Source organism: Lemur catta, chromosome 8 (genome assembly GCF_020740605.2).
Source record: "Lemur catta isolate mLemCat1 chromosome 8, mLemCat1.pri, whole genome shotgun sequence".
NCBI lineage: Eukaryota > Metazoa > Chordata > Mammalia > Primates > Lemuridae > Lemur > Lemur catta.
In genome coordinates, this window is record NC_059135.1 from 1,802,951 (window position 1) to 1,815,651 (window position 12,701).

Genomic DNA, 12,701 nt, shown 5'->3' on the forward strand with positions numbered 1-12,701 from the left:
CAGAAGGTGAGGGGACTCCCTTCTTCCAAGGACAGCTCTCTGGAGGAGGACGACAGCTCTCTGGAGGAGGTGAGCCCACCTGCTGACCCAGTCGCAGGCCACACTCCCAGTAGCTGGGGACCCGGTGCACCTGTGCACCTGCTGGGCCAAGGAGACCTGCCCAGGGCGCCACTTGGCTGCTGTTCTCCTAGTACCCAGAGGCTCCATCTCTGGTTGGCCTTTGGGTACCGTCCTTGGGTCTACGTTCTAGGCTGCTAAGAAGGGTTTTAAAGATGCTTTTTATCTTCCCCACTGAATTTTTAATTTTAATGACTGCATTCTTCACATCTAGATGTTTTCTTTTGTTCTTTTAAGAAGTCCACTGTTTTTTTTCTTAGTGTCTTATTCTTTTGTTAAATATCCAATGTAACTTCCTTAACTTCTTTAGTAATTTCTAATATGCTTATTTTTAAACCCCCTTAATTATCTAAAATGTCTTTCATACCCTGGGTGGAGGGTTTAATCCTGCTCTTTGCTTATCTCCTGACTCCTGCTCATGGTGAATTATTTCTTTTGGGTTTTATAATTTTATATAAAATGTTATATTTTTATATAAAATATTGGGGTTTTATAATTTTTGGTTATGAGCTCATTCTGAGTGAGGTTCTATCTGCAGGAGTCCTAGGGTGAGGGCGTTTCCCTCGCTAGAGCTGTTCCTTCTTGCCGTAAGTCCCAAGAGTATCCCACGTCTGGACTACGTTTTACCTTACTTTTTGGGCCTGAGAGTTCACAGACTGTGTCAGGTGGCACGGGGTCAAACTCTACAGAGAGCAGCTTTGCTACAAACCCTCAGGGAGCCTTTCTCCCACCCAGAGTCAAGGCAGCAATAGATGCTCTCCTTGTTGTCTCCCTGTTCCGGTGGGCAGATTTTTTTTTTTTTTTTAGTCTGTCCTTTCACTAACGATGTAGAATTCAAACTCCCTAGTGGAACATTCAAACCCCAGCTGCTGGGTGAGAAAGACCAGGAAAGACTGCTTCTTAACACACACATCAACTGAGATTTCTAATCTTTATTCACTTTCTCATTTTTGGCCACTGGAAATTTCTCTTACTTTCTTGTACACCTAGCCATGTGATTTTTAAAAATGCTATCTTTCAGTCAAAACTCCTAAGTCTTCTGTAATGAAAATGTTTTCAGGCAAGCTGGTCTGCCACCATGCCAAAATTCTGAACTTTTCCCTCTCCCCTGCCATTGAAATCTTAAACCCAAGTGACAACTTCCTTCCTGGGCTCCTGCATGTGCAGCTGCTCAGCCCTGATGCTGAGCTTGCTGGCTGACACACTGCACTGAGAGCTGCAGGTCCCCAGAGTCCCCATCCCGCCCGGACCCCACAGCAAATCACGCCCACCACCATGGCCAGCACCCTTGGCGTCCTCGTTCCTTTGTCCTTTACCTCTGCCACCAATCCTGCACCCATCCAACCATACAGGTTCCTTGCAGCTGGGCTTCCACATGCTACCAGAAAAGACAACACTCATGCCATGTTTGTCTGTGGTCGGGCCCCCACGCCACTCAGCTGTCCTTTTCTGTAGCCGGCTCAGCTCACTCTTAACACCCCCAAAGCCATTCCCAGCAGCGCCTGGCTCGCAGCTGCACGCAGGACGTTGGCCATCATCATCCCGTCCTCACCGACCCCGCGGCCCCCCACCCCTGTCTCAGCTGGGGAGCACATCTGTTGTAAGAGTGAGGCTGTCGTCCTCAGCTTCCTGCCCCACACCTGCAGAGATGTCTCCCTCCGAACTCACCCCCTCCCTCCTCTTGGCCTTCAGAGTTGCCTCCTGTGCCAGGATTTTTCTGCTTGGGCTTTTCAGAACCTCTCTGCGGCCTGAGAGAGAGGGGCCCGTGGCCTCCTGGAGCTCTGCTCTCGGGGGAGGATGTTCGGGCTCCTCCAGAGGTGAGAGGTCAGCAGGGCTGCAGGTGGTGTTCCTCTGGGGCCCAGGCTCCAGGTCACAGGGCCAGGATCCCACATCCAAATGCCCTGAGGCCTCTTCTCGGTTCCATCCCAAAGGCACACGGTGCCGCTGGGCTGCCCCCCTCAGGTCTGGGGTCCACGCGTGGCTGTTTGTGATGGGCCCATCGGGACGCGGCCTCCTTGCAAGCGGAGGAGCATCTGTGAACCCGTCCCCCCGGGGCTTCCCATACAGACCCCGGCACTCTTCTCCACACCACGTGTTGGCTGGGTGACCGTGTAAGTTACCCAGCCTAGACCCTGAGCCTGCAGTGGGTAATAATTTCTGGAGCTGCCAGTGGAGCTGTGCCCTGGGCTCGCCTCCCACTCCAGCTCCACTCCTGCTCTCCTGGGGTCCCCCTCTCGCCCCAGACACTGGGCAGTCAGCTCTTCAAAGGCCCTGCAGGTGCGACCCTGTGGCTCCTCACCTTGGCCCGCAGAGCCTTTTGTCTCCTGTCGCAGAGCCTCTCTGACGCTCAGGGTGCAGTGTCTGGGGGCTGTCTCAGAATTCATTCGTGCCCACCCTGGAACTGTGGGGGACACAACCCCTGTGGGGCACCCCTCGACTGCTGGGGGATGGGAGCAGATGGACAAACGCTTCCTCTTCCCACAGACGGACAGTGTGGCCAACGGTAACACAGCCCGGTATTGGCTCTCCCTCCTTCCTTGTCCCTTGTCACCAGCCCCCACCCCCTGGGGTCACACTCCCAAACTGCTTACACCTACACCCTAGTGTCAGGCACTGCTTTCGGGGACATAGGCTAAGACATTTTGCAATTAAATCCTCAAAAAGCAATCAGGCACATTTTGCATCTTCCATTCACTCAACTCATGACTTCCCTGAATGGCCTCGTGCAGAGGGCTCCTTCCAGGTCCCCGGCCTCCATCCTCCCAGCCTCCCCTCCTCCTGCCACTTCCCACATCTCCCTGGTGGGTGCTGAGCTCCTATTCCCCACGTGCCCTGCCCCTCCCCACCAGGCCTCCCCTCGTCCCGTGGCTTCAGCTACTCCCCACATACTGATGAACCCAAAATTTTATCTCAGAAAACGTAACAAATTAAGAAAATAGACAGCTATCTTTGGTAGCTCTTGTTTGGATCTGAGGTCACCCCTACATAGTACCAGCGGCCCAGATCTGGGCAAGAGGAGCTGGTCTCTCACTAGCTTCAGTGGCCTGGTTGAGCCACCCCGCCAGGTGTGGGTTTGGGGAGAAAGCCGGGAAGGGCAGACGGACAGTTGAAAGTGGTGGCTGAGGCCAGAGGAGTGAGACGACCTTGGCCTGCCCCTTCCCATGCAGCCCCGGCTGCACCTTCACAGCCCCCAGCGCAGACGCCTCCGCGCACCTGCCCTGCAGCCCACAGGCTGTGACCAGCCTGATTCTCGCAGCTGCGCACCTCGCGGGTTCCTAGTTAACAGCAAGTCCTTTTTGAGTATTTTTTTAAAAAAGTATTATTAAAAAGTACACATGTTCACTGAAAAAATTAAAAAACTGAGGTGAGCAAAAAGAAAGCAATAATTTCTCATTTTCAAATAGAAGATGCTCTGGGAACATTCTGACATACATCTTTTCTCATCTTTTTTGTGTCTATGTTTTCATTTGTAAAAACTACAACACATTGTCATGATATTTTGTAGTCTTTTTCCTTGAAAGTATAAAGTGAATTTCTTTCCATGATATAAAATCTCCTATTTTTGGAAATGTATATATATATTCATTCCAACCATCGTTTCTGTGAACCTTTTAGCTAAACGTTTATCAACATCCATATTTATTTATTTGAATGAAGTTCTAGAATCGTAATCACTAGGTAAAATAATACGCAAAATTTTAAGGTTTTAAATGTGTAGTTAACTACCTGTCTAAAAGTTTCTATAGCTTCTGTCTAAAACACGATATTAGTGTTTATTTCTTCACCTTTGCTTTTATCAAGTAGATAAAGCCTTGCGCTTCTCCCGTTATTAGGGGAGAGAACATTCCGTCGTGTTTACTGAGTGTTTCTTCTCTATTTGATTTTCCTTGTCCTACCTGCCTAGGAAGGAGCTCAGCCGTCATGACGCATGATGCAAACACGTCCCCAACCCACTTGTCTTTGAATTTTATCCGTGTCCTGAGGTACCGACAGGTCCCTCCTCCCTTCCAAACAGGGGCAGCCACTGCCTCCTGGGCTGTCTTCTTTTGAGGGAACATCTGCCTGGGAAAGGCGCATCTCTTAAATTTGAGTTTCCATGTGTTTGCCCCTGTGCAGGGCACACCCCAGTCCAGTAGCGCATCATCTCTGCTACCCCGGAAGGTCCTCGCACCCTTCCCAGGCGCCCCTCTGCCCACCCCACTGCTCAGAGAGAACTGCTCTCCTGGTCTCTACCCGCAGGCCATTTGGCTGGTTCCTGAATCTCCTGCGAGGGGAGTTGTGCGGGGCCCACTCTTTCGTAGCCAACATCCCTTACGGATGACGGTTTCCACATTCATCCGTCCATAACAGCTCATTCTTTTTCATTGCTGAGTAATAGTCCCTTGTATTCCACAATTGGGATTTATCCATTTTCCTGCTGACTGCACTCCAAATTTTAATTGGAATATTGTTAAATTACCAACATTTCCCTTTATGATTGTTGATGGTATTCTTTCCATTCCATAACCCTATAGAAATGTCCAATTTTTCCTTAGTACTTTTTAACATTTAAATTCTTTCTCTCACTTACTCAACTTCATTCTTTTCTCTCCAAATGATCAGCAGGTATCCTACCACACTGTTTTCCCACTGACTTGAAAAGCTACCTTTACTATGTTTTAAATTCCTATAGGACTGACATTAAAAATAGCCGGCAAGTGGTAAGGCACAGGAAGGCTGCCCACCACCCACAGCTGGGACAGACTGCGCGCACCCCGGCTGGGTGTTAGCCTGCACTTCTCACATTTGCTTGTAGCTGTTTCTTTACTTTCTATTACTTTCCATCCACCTAGGCTAGTATCATATTTTCATTACAGAGCCCAGATAATATATGTTTTCTGGGAGCACAGTTTCTCCCTCATTCCTCTTCTTTTTGACTGTTCTCAAATCTTATTCTTCCAGATGAACTATTCGACGATGTTCTCAACCTGCGAGAAGTTCTATTGGGACCTCATGTTACATTTATATATTTAAAATGTTCTTTTAGTAATGTGATTGGAATATCTCATCACGTTTTCTAATGCATATAAAGTGTTTACTACAATGCCACCACATATTAAACGCTCGGTAAATATTACTAATTGAATGTTGATAGTATACTTGAAAGTTACTGTTTTTGTATAACTGGCAACCCTGCTGAACTGCTAATTCTTGATTTTATTTGTCTCTTTGGGGCTGTCTTCGTTATTGATCTAAAGATTGGTTTCTTTTTGAACACTGGGAACGCTGAGATTCGTTCTCTTTGAGTCTAGGACTGTCAAATACCCGGCACGTGAAGCCCCGAGTGGACGCTCCCTGGTGTCTGTCCTCACCTTTGCCCTCAGGCGCAGTCTGCAGCGCTGGAGACCGTCCCTTCCCGAGCACCCCACGGTGAGAGCTCTCCCCTGGGGGCGGACGGACGGCGCCCGGGCCCTCGGGTGTCTGTCCTCCAGAAACGGCAGGTGGGGTCCCTGCGCCCGGTCACCTGGCATGTGCCGCCGTCTCCCTCTCCTGCGGGGGCCTTCAGAACTCCAGGTGACGTCCGCCTGGCACACAGCGATGGGACTGCTCATGCCTTTGCATGGACATCCACCTCCTAAATTAACTCCTAGGATTTTACCCCAGAACTCTTTCGCGAGATTGTTTGCTCAGGCACGTCTCTCAGTTTGCACTTGCAAAATTAACTGTGGTAGACTCATATGCAGGTTTTTATGGTTTCTCCTGATTACTGCACGTTTTAAACGATCCGGTCAAGTCATTTCGAACCTTGGGTTTATCTTCTGAATGCTAGCGACTGACCGCGCTTCGTTTCGCACGGGAACTCGGAAGCGCCCGTTCCCGCCGGCGCCGGGTCGGCAGCCCCGCGCCGCGGCCACCTCCACCGCCTCGTCTCCCGTTTGACATCCCGCAGGTCACCGCTCCTCTGCTTCAGGGTTCAGCTCTCCCGGGGCCAGCATTCCTCACCGTCACCAACACGTCACAATCGTTACTTTTGGAGATATTTAAGATAATGTAAAATTGCACCTTTTCACTTCACACACTGAGTTTTTAGGCAACAGCCCCTGCCGGAGAGCACCCGGCCCTCGGAGGGGCGGAGCGGGCTCAGCGGACGGGCGTCTCGCGGGCATCGGCATCGCCGTTCCCGTTCGGACGCCCCGCGCCCCCGCCCCGAAGACCCTGACCTCCTCCGACAGGCGCGGCAGCGACCACCGCGCTAAGGCGCCGTTCCCGCCACCCCACGCCCGCCGGCCCCGACCCCGAGCTCAGCAGCGGGCACGGCCACGGCCGCCTCAGACCCGCAACCCCAGGCCGCGTTCCCGCCGCGGGGCAGGGCGAGGCCGCTGCGCTTGCGCCCTTGCTCTCCCGGCCGCCCCAGCGTCCCTGGACGCACGCAGCACCACGTGACCCGCTGCCAGTACCCAAGATGGAGGCTGCGACGAGGCCTGGCCGGTTCCCCACCTCAGCCCGCGCCCCATTGTATCCCCTCCGAGCGCGACTCAAGCGCGCAGGCACGCGGTGCTAGCCGCTGGGCAGCTATGCGGGCTGTCCAGTGGGGCTGGTCCCGGCCGGACCTGTGTTTACAGCCACTACCAGTCCCGGCTTCCTGCGCTATCTCAACCACGAAGCACCCAGCGGCTGGCGCCTGGAGCGTTCTCTGGTACGCCCCGCCCCCTGGAATTGGCAGCTGCTGCAGCCAACGGGGTCCAGGACGTGTGCGGGAAGGCAGGCGGAGGTGGAGCGTCTCTGCCGCTCATAGGGCGTCTGGCACGGCGATTGGCCACCGCTGGGCGAGGGGAGGGCGCAGACGGGGCAGGGCGCAGGCCCCAGTGGACCAATGGAAGGACGGCCGGGCGCCCAAGGAGGGCGGGCGGGAGGCGGGGTCGAGCCGTAATTGACGAGCTCTTCACTAGAAACCAGGAGGGAGGGCGGGGCCCGCGAGGGGAGGTGACGCAAGGCCGCCGCGGCCAATGGCGGGCGGGCCGCCGGCGAGGGGGCGAGGCCGGGACGGCTGACGGGCGTCGGGAGCGGCCTATCGCCGTCCGGCTCTGCGCTGGAGGGGGGAGAAGCATCATGGTTCAACGTGGGTCAATTTTTTGTGAATGAGGAGGGGAGGTTGTGAGGCCGCCGCCGCGGAGCACCGTCCCCGCCGCCGCCCGAGCCCGAGCCCGCGCGCCCGCCCGCGCCGCCGCCGCGCCGCCTGCCAGCCTGGGCCCGGGCCGCGGCCGCGTCCCGCGTCGCCGCCGAGCTGAGCCGAGCCGAGCCGAGCGCCGGCGGGTGGCGGCGCAGGCTGAGGAGATGCGGCGCGGAGCGCCCGAGCAGGGCTAGAGCGGCCGCCGCCGCCGCGGTAAGCGCAGCCCCGGCCCGGCCCGGCCCGGCCCGCGGGCCATTGTCCGCCCGCCCCCGCCCGCCGCGGGCCCGGGCCCGGCAGGTGGACGCCGCGCGGTCCACACCCGCGCGGCCGCGGGAGCCGGGGGAGGCGGGGGCGGCGCGGCCGGGCGCGACCGCTCGTCCGGGGCCGGCCCGCGCCTTCTGGACCTTTCGGCGCCGCCGGCCGCGCCTGTGGGGCGGGGGCGGGGCGGGGGCGCGCGGCGGGCAGGTGGGTCCGGCGCGGGGCGGGCGGGGCGGGGGCCGCCGGGCCGTTTATGTAACTTTGTCCGCGGCTGTGAGTTTGCAGAAACGTCCCCGCGGCGGGTGCGGGTCCGGCGGGTGCGGGGTCCGGCGGGCCGGGGGCGCGGGCCGGGGGCTCCCGCGCGGCGGGAACGCGCCGCGGAACTGCGAGCGAATCCCCCGGTGTTTACGTTGCGCGTGGAGTTGTGGGCGCCGCTGCGGCAGGAGACCGTGCGTACCGGTGGGAGGCCGGGGGGCGCCCCGTGTGCTCATTTAATGCACATCAGAAATGTGCAATAACTCGCGGCAGCTGATATGAGCGTTTTCTTTATTGCATGTTGTAAATTGACCTGCTGTGACACAATTTTCAAATAAAGCGTTGCAGAAATTAAACTTAAGTTATTTTAACACTAATGACTTTCTTAACTAAACCCTAATTGCATGGCTGCGGAGACCCACCTAATTGCTCGCCGCGAGCAGCTCTGCCTGCCCCCGAGAGGGAGCGCGGGGCCTGCGCGGGCACTTCCCTCCCGCCTGTCCCCGCCTGTCCCCGCTCGGGCTTCTGTTATTCCCAGAAACCGCCTCAGTGTCAGGGCCTGGGAGCAAACCGCCGACAGCCCTGGCCCACCGCCTCCGGCGACCGGGATGCTGGCGGGTTTGCACCTTGACCTGCTTTCACTTTTTCTTTTGTAACGTGATCGCGGTCTCCTGGAGTTTTAATTGCTTCTGATGCTTCCGAGCATTATTTTGGGACTGTCCAGTGGAAGCTGCTGTGTGGTTTCAGAATCCAGCCAGGAAAGGTGGCAGCGGGAGGGAGAGGGAATTAAGACAACTCAGCTGCTCGTACACAGATATACACTACAGCAGTTACAAAGCAACAAAAGTTATTGCAGAATTTTGTGGTAACTATGGCAACACAATTACTCTATTATAATTGGAAATGCAAAATGCCACCCAGTTAGAAGTTTCATCAGGATGGAGTTCGGGATATCAAAAATATGTGAAATTTAATTTTTTTTCAGGTGGCTCCTGAGAGTTTTAAAATCTGTGTTCAGTTTTCTATTTTTAAAACTGGTCGAGCTTTCCCAGATATTCTACTCCCAGGGATCTGTGGCATCTTTCTCCAGAACTCACATTTGTGTGGGAGGGAGGTATTTTCATGCCTTAAAAACACACACCCCGACACATTGTAAGACTTCTATGGCTTTCTGTGTTCTGGGCTTTTATTTTAAAGATCAAATGCCTTCCTAAAGAGAGCGGTAATCAGAGGAGAAGCAGGCTTTGCTCGCAGGCAGATGTAACACTGCCCTCTTTAGGGTTAGTTCTTTCTCGTGCCAGGGGAGGTGGCAACAGGAAGGCCCCTGGGGGAGCCCTGGGCTGGGGGTGGGGTGCAGTGAAGATGACTGGACTACACACGGGCTGGGAGGCCTAGGGACCAAGGACAGATGTGGCCTAAGCAGCCCTGTGCCAGAGAGAATGTTCCGTGGTCAGCAGCTTCATAGCCATGCAAAATAAAAATCCCCAAGTGCCATGTTCTCAAAGGCCTTGGGGGCTGTTACCGTAGCGAGATGGACAGGACATGCGGGCACGCCGGCCCTGTGCGGCTCTAGCAGCCCATCTGGACTCTTCGTGGCCAGAAACCTGCTTTAGGTTGGCGCCCGGTGATGTTTACCAGGAGGACTCTAGTGCTGGAAGTTTCCACACATTGTGGGGTTGCTGCAGTTTAATTTCATTATAACTCTTTCCTTTTAACTGCTGCATATTTATGCCCAGTAATCGACGTCCATTTTCCAGCTTCATTGTGAGGTTTCAATGCAGCATGAATGGCTTTGAATTCCGATCCTTTGATGTTGGGGGTGGCACCAAAGAAAAGGCGACTTTGTGCTGCCTTAATTGCCGGAGCAGAAGAACCATTTCATCACTCCTGCAGGATCCGTCCATGCGGCTTCCTATTGAAAACGGCTGGGCTTTCACAGCCCAGGAGCTGCCATGAGCAACACATTAATACCCGATGCCGGAGTGAGGGAGACTCAGGGATGAGAGAGAACGGCCGCTGCCGGCAGGCTGTGGCCGGGTGTTCGGTCCGCTGATCAGAATTGATGACAGTAGCTGGGGACTGGGGAGATGACGGGGCCAGCCTCCCTGTCAGTGCCGGGTTGTGAAGCCGGGACTGAGCCCCCTCCCCACTGTTTGCAGCCCCCAGTCTGTCCGGGGATGGGGGCTCAGGAAAGATGGATTTTGGAGGGTGTTTGTTTTGATCTTGGGTGGTCAGCAGACGGTGTGGTGTGTAGTGGTCTCTGGGTTTTGGCCTTGACGTTAGAGGAAGGTACAGCACTTGCTGGTTCAAGTCGGATGAGGCTGTCCTGTCAGAAGTGATGCTGGTTTTGGACAGACCTTAGCTCATTTTTATAGAGCCTTTCTTCTGGGAACAAGTGTCACTGAACTGAGGTCAGTTCAGCTCTCTTCGTAAGGTCAGCCGCCTTCTCCTGGGCTCGTGTGAGTGGGCCGGGGGGGACCTGTTCAAGGGTGGGACATGGGCAGTGGCCTCCCTGGCACACCTCCTGCCCACTTCCTAGGAGGAAGTCCCAGGGTCCTACACAGATGGCCTCCACTGCCACCCCTCCGTGTGACAGGGACATAGGACGTCTTTCCTGGAACAAGGAGATGCTACCACTAGTAATTGCGACATGAGCCAGTAGCTGACCCGTAGTGAGCACCTGCTTGGGGCCGTGCGCTGTTTTAAGCGCTCGCCATGGTGGTCTCCCCACAGCCCTTGGAGGTCGGTGCTGCCTGCACAGCAGGAACCTGGGATAGGAATGAAAATGGAGCATCGCGGCCCCTGGCTGTCAGCCTCGGGGCTGTTCCTCTCTCTGCCACGCCTGTGCTTCTGGGCCGGTGATGGTCTTGAAGTTGAAGTTCATCACGTTGAGGTGCTTGGGAGAGCACAGCCTCTTTGAGAAGACAGCAGCTGGGAACGCCTTGCGGGCTCAGTGCTGCGAGACTTTCCAGCGTTGTGTTAACTGTCCCTGGAGCTACCGTGGTTAACCCGTGTTTTGTAGGGTCTAGGAAGTAATTCTGGCTGTCTCACGTTAAATGTGTGGCACTGTAGAAACAGAGGACATCTTAACAGTCGTTGTGGCTGGTGGTTGTAGCATCTATCCTGTTCTTGGTTCTTCTCCTGAGAAGCCCCGGGCTGCCAGGGGCAAATGGAGGGGGTGGGAGGCAGCTGGTGCTCCGACCCCTCTCACCAGAGCTTGGCCCTGCTGCTTAGCCTGTGTGTTACCTTGGAAGATTTTATAGGAAGAAAGCATTTGAGGACCAAAAATATTGAAAAACTGCTGAGTTAATCTATTCTTATTATAACACCAAGTCAGAAAGCTTAAGAGAAAATATTGACAGATTTAACAGTATAAAAATTAAAAAAAATTTTTTTTGATAAAATAGGCGAAGTTAAGAGACAATGAGAGAAAAAATATACAACATGTTATGCCTATGTGAGCTTAATAGTCAATATGTAAAGAGCTTTTACAAACCAGAAAGAAAAGGATGAGCGTCTCTATCGTAAGATGAGCAAAGTACATAAATATGTAAATCACCGTGGCTAATAATAAAAGACTTAGCTGTACTAATAAATTCAGTTTGAGGGAGATTCCATTTATACCCATAGTATTAGTAAGTTTGATAACACCCATTGCTGCTGCTGATAATTCCTATCTTACAGGGTCTTTGCAAAGTTTTTGCAAAGAAAAAATTTTTTCTTTGGGGCCATGGTGTTTTATTACAAAAATAGAATAAAAACTTTGAAAACAAAACAATACTTTCTAATTTAATGAAAAATTCATTTTTTTATTGTTTTATGTGTGTGAGTTATGTGCAACTTGAAAAATAGTTCTCTTGGCTCCCAAGGCAAAGAGTTCATATGCTTCACGTGGCCCCTGGCTCAAAACTAGCGTGAGTTAAATAGAACTCACATGGCAGTTAATGTGCTAAGTAAGTTAGTACATGAAAATTGCTTAGAATAGGGCCTGGCACACAATAAGCACGATATGTAAGTGTTGACTGTTGTTTATTATTTGGTCTGTGAAGAGACCAATATGTGGTATTATATAAAATATAATAATTTAAGTACTGAATTGATCGCTAGAAAAGTTTTATGTGTCAGAATTTTAAATGATCCTTCCCCTTGTCTCAGCAGTTCTGCATTTTGAGATTTGCTCTAAGGAAAGACTATAGTAAGTGCACGGATGTCCAGATATGTGCAGGTTGTTATGGTGACATTATTGTACAAGCGATGCTTGTTAAATACTCTTTGGTGTTTCCGTCCCGTGGACTCAGCTGTGCCCAGGCAGAGTGTGCAGTGCAGGAGAACAGAGTGGGGACAGAGCAGTCCCCAGCTGATGCCTTCTGGTTTGAGTACACAGGTCTCTAGAGCAATAATGGTGGCCTTAGGGTGTCAGGGAAACAGAAGGTAGGGGACTTTCATTGTCTTTTTATACATGTTGGTATTCTATGAATTTTTGCAATAAGCATGTATTACTTTTTTAAAGTAATAATTTTTAAAAAATCGGTATTTCTATTGGAAAAAAATACTTCTCCAGTCTTTGGGAAGTTGATAATGTGCTTTGTTTCTCTGACTCACTCGTAAGCTCTCTGAGGTGGGACTGGCCCTCTGGGTCTGGGCCTGCTCTGGTCCAGTCCATCCGCAAACGGTGTCCTGAGTGGTCTCTACCGAAAGCAGATTTGTACCTTCCATTCACTTGCTGGAAACCCTGTCATGACTTCCCCTTGTTCTTAGGCTCCTAAGGCCTCAGGGACCCTGGAAAGCCTTCCTGATCCCGACCTCTGTTTTACCAACCTCACCTGGTGGCACTTGCCCCATTTGCTGGGCTTCAGCCAGCTCCTGATTTGCTTCCCAGCTCTCAGCCCCTTTTGGCCCCAGGGCCTTTGCACACACTGTT

General features: G+C 53.0%; 1 protein-coding gene across 9 annotated transcripts in view; it reads left to right on the forward strand.

The window, feature by feature from the left end:
* Nucleotides 1–6,572: 6,572 nt before the first annotated feature.
* HDAC4 (histone deacetylase 4) overlaps nt 6,573–12,701 on the forward strand; it is a 256,229-nt gene continuing 250,100 nt past the window's right edge. For 7 of the 9 annotated variants that reach the window (XM_045558639.1, XM_045558649.1, XM_045558643.1 and 4 more), the window contains exon 1: nt 6,573–6,793. The gene's annotated coding sequence lies outside the window, so the exon portion shown is untranslated. Of the gene's footprint in view, nt 6,794–7,186; nt 7,217–7,417; nt 7,481–12,701 lie in introns of those variants that run through there. The other 2 variants (XM_045558641.1, XM_045558640.1) reach the window with 2 other exon arrangements.